Source organism: Excalfactoria chinensis, chromosome 15 (assembly GCF_039878825.1).
Source record: "Excalfactoria chinensis isolate bCotChi1 chromosome 15, bCotChi1.hap2, whole genome shotgun sequence".
In the NCBI taxonomy this organism is placed as follows: Eukaryota; Metazoa; Chordata; class Aves; order Galliformes; family Phasianidae; genus Excalfactoria; species Excalfactoria chinensis.
Window position 1 is genome coordinate 12,768,417 of NC_092839.1, and position 3,542 is coordinate 12,771,958.

Sequence of the window (3,542 nt, forward strand, 5' to 3'; positions counted from 1 at the left end):
GTTAGGTTTAAGTTTTGCAATCACTGAAACCTATGAAAATCATCCTCTTTGTCTGCTGTTGCATTTGACAGGCAGCATTCAACCTGTGTTACTGGTGTCATCTCCCTGGCCTGCCTGGCTGTGTGTTCTCTCCCCTTCAAGTGGTTAGGTTTGTGGTTCTTTTGTGCCTATAATTTAGCTATGGGAAACAAATCTTCCTAGCAGTGTGGTACTAGAAAAATCCCTAGAACTGTTTCATGTTTTGTTTGTTGTTTTTTTTCCCCCACTCAGTATTACAAAAAGTTCATGTTAAATTACAGAATGCTAGCAAATGCTGTGTTATGATCACGTATGCACAGCAGTGCCAAGTGCACAAGTGGTAGAAGTGCCGCTTTGCTACACAGAGGGCTCGAATCCCGGGAGTTGGACTCGATGATCTCTAAGGTCCAACTCGCACGATACTGTGATACTATGATACTGTGATACTATGATATGTTTCTCATAGCTTGTGGATCTGTAACCAGCATGTAAGAGGACTGCTGTGAGTGACATGGGTGGCAGCCAACTCTGACTCCCTGCTCTGCTCACTTGGGCTCTTAATGCTGTTCCCCTGCTTGTGCAGCCCCTGCCTTTGCTAAAGCAGCACAGGGAGGATGTGAAGAGAGAGGAAGATAATTCAGAAAGGCACTTTAAAGTTCTATAGCTAAAGCAAGGGTAGCTCTCACTGCATTTGTGTGAAGGTGCCTTTGTCAGCATAGCTTACCAAGGTAATGGAGCCTGGTCACTGAAGAGCACTGGCTCTCATTCAGCAGTGCACGTGGGTTTGGATATGAGATAGTTGTACAGGTGTGAAAATGCACAACATGTAAACAAAGTCTTCTTGACTAATGCAGCAGGCTGTGTTTAATGCATCCTTGCTTACTCTTATTTGCTCCTTGCAGCCAATTATGCTCCCTGCAGTCAGAGCAGGCTGGCTTCACAGGCACCAGCAGCTGGTCTTGAGAAGCAGCAGCTGGAGCTGAACATGGGAAGCTTTCATTTCCTCAGTCAGCCATAGAGACACAAGGCCAGCTGAGGTGAAGGGAAAGGCAGGAGAAAATTGGATGCAAAACCATCACAGGGCAGTATTAAGTAGGGCTTTTGAAGTTAGCTCCAGATGAGGCTGTGTCCTCTTCCAGAACTTTTCTAGCTCTGCTGTTACCCAGAGCCCATGTAAGTGGAAATTTGGAAACACGGACCTCCTGTTCAAGAGCCTTCTGGGGAGAGATGTGTTGTGGTGGTTGGAACCTCAGCAAAAAGCGGTGGTTATGTAAACAAAGCATCCTGTCCCCTGCATTTGAAAGAGAGTATTTATGAAAGGAATGTGCTGAAAAACCCACAGGAGGTGAAGGGACATGTAGATCCGCCTACACCCTCCATAGTCCTTACACTCCATCACCACAAAACAAAAATGGGGCTGTCTCTGCCAAGGTGGCTGTGGAGGCTCATTCACACATTCACAGAGCCTGCTGTCCTGCCTGCAAACAAAGTGAATAGGCATGGTTTTAAAAATGAAACGCTGGTACGGAGAGCTGTGTGCAAATACAGGTTTAAGAGAAGGGAGGACTGTCAGCAGAGCATGCACACATCACTGCTGAGAAGCACATCAAGGGTAAGTGACCCTGTGCATCTGTAGGTGCCCAAGCTGTGCTTGTACAAGGGTTTAAGTGACTGCCTGCAGACGTGCCCACTGAGGGGAAGGGCTGCAGGACAGGCCTTGACATCTCAGCCCTGGGGACACCTCCTGGCCCCATCATCTGATTTCTGTAGACTCTGCTGTAGGCTCATGGCACTACCTTGAGCAAGCCATGGGTGTGTGCTGAGTCCATGTAAGCACGTGTGAGCAACCGTGTGCATTTCTGAGCGCTCTGCGTGTCTAAGCTTGTATGTGAATGTATTTATACAGTTGTGTGCATAAACACACGTGATGCATGTGTTTGTATGCAGATACTCTGAATAAAAGCGGATGTAACTGTACATTTGTAGACTCTGTAAGACAGTGTTTGGTAGAAGCTGAGTATTATGCATCTGAGTGCACAGGAAGTTGGTTTTGTGCAGTGCTTTGCCACCTGCAGATAGGGCTCTTCCATTACAAGGAATGCTGTTTCATTTTCTACAGACCAGTAGCAAACTAATAAGAATGACTGAAAAGCATATGCAGATCTGAGCTCCTGTTTGGAGCAGGATAACTACAGCTGTCTAATGCAACAGCAAGGTTTTGCCCCACTTTGTTGAAACCTTACCTGCATTTATAGCAAGCTCTTTGCAAGGATTGAAGGTGCCAGTTTTGATTCCACCTACACTGAACACCATGTCCTTTGAATATGGTTATATCTCAGGTGTTAAGATAAGGCTGAATCTTTTCTGCAGCATTATGATCAGTTTAATCAATTTTATTAGCTTAGAGTTCCGGTGGCAAAGGAAGTCACTTCCAATAACAAAAGAAGTCATTTCCAAGTCATTTCCAAGTATATTAACTATGGTCATTACTTAGTTGGCTTTAGATTCCAGTGAATGTGTAACGAATTAGCTACATCTTTCTTCAGACAAATTAAAAAGCTCTAGACAGGTCCTAATGCCAGGTAGTGATGTCGTGTGTCTTTCTCTGTCATTTATGTGCACAGCTCTGTGGTTCCATGTGGTTTGATTACTAAAGCAAGTCAAAAAAATGTTTGATAATTTTACCTGACTATTTGCTCAATCAGAACCTGATTCTGGGAACAAAAAGCAATTTAAAAGCACAACCATATGTATAAAATGTATGTGTAGCCTACTGCACAATTTGCACGCACAATTACCCTGATGGCAAATGCAATTACACACTATGTGTCTATGGCTGCATGCACAAATTGGCAAGTGCTATTCAGCTCATGTAGTGTCGTAGATTTATTTGGCATGAGAAGATTTCAGGGCTGAAGTGTCAGTCTGTGAGCACAACAAGCACATCTTCCTGTAGGATCTCCATCCTGGCTTCCTCCAGAAGTGAGAGCTGCAGTCCCCATGGCCTGCTCAGACTTTGACCCTCTTCCTGAGAGCAGTGATGATTTTTGGACTTCACGAGATGCTCACCTATCCCTGTGGAGCAAACAGGTCTCTGTGGATATGATCTGGTAACCTGTGATACAGTCCGAGCTCTTCTTTGAAGGCTGTGTCCCTCAACAGCAGAAATGACCCAGATCTCTGCTGATCCTTGCTGTGTGCCCTGGGAGCGTTACTGAAGCACTCTGTGTGGTTTCACTAGCTCACGCTCTTTTCTTTCGGGGCCCTCTTGTTCTCTGGGTCTGCTACCCTGGCTTAGTCAGGACATTTTCTTCCTTTGACCATAAGAGCCTTGTCAACAACCTGTAACTGCTGACAGCGGTTAAGTACTGACAGTCCATGTTTCACAACAGGTCAGAACTGTATTGCCAGAGCTCAGCACTTTCAGTTAAAGGCCCCATTTTCAAAGCAGCCCACATCTCATTCTAAAACTCGTGTAACTGTCAAAATGGCCAGTGCTTTGCAGAAAAGCAGACCAGACTGCA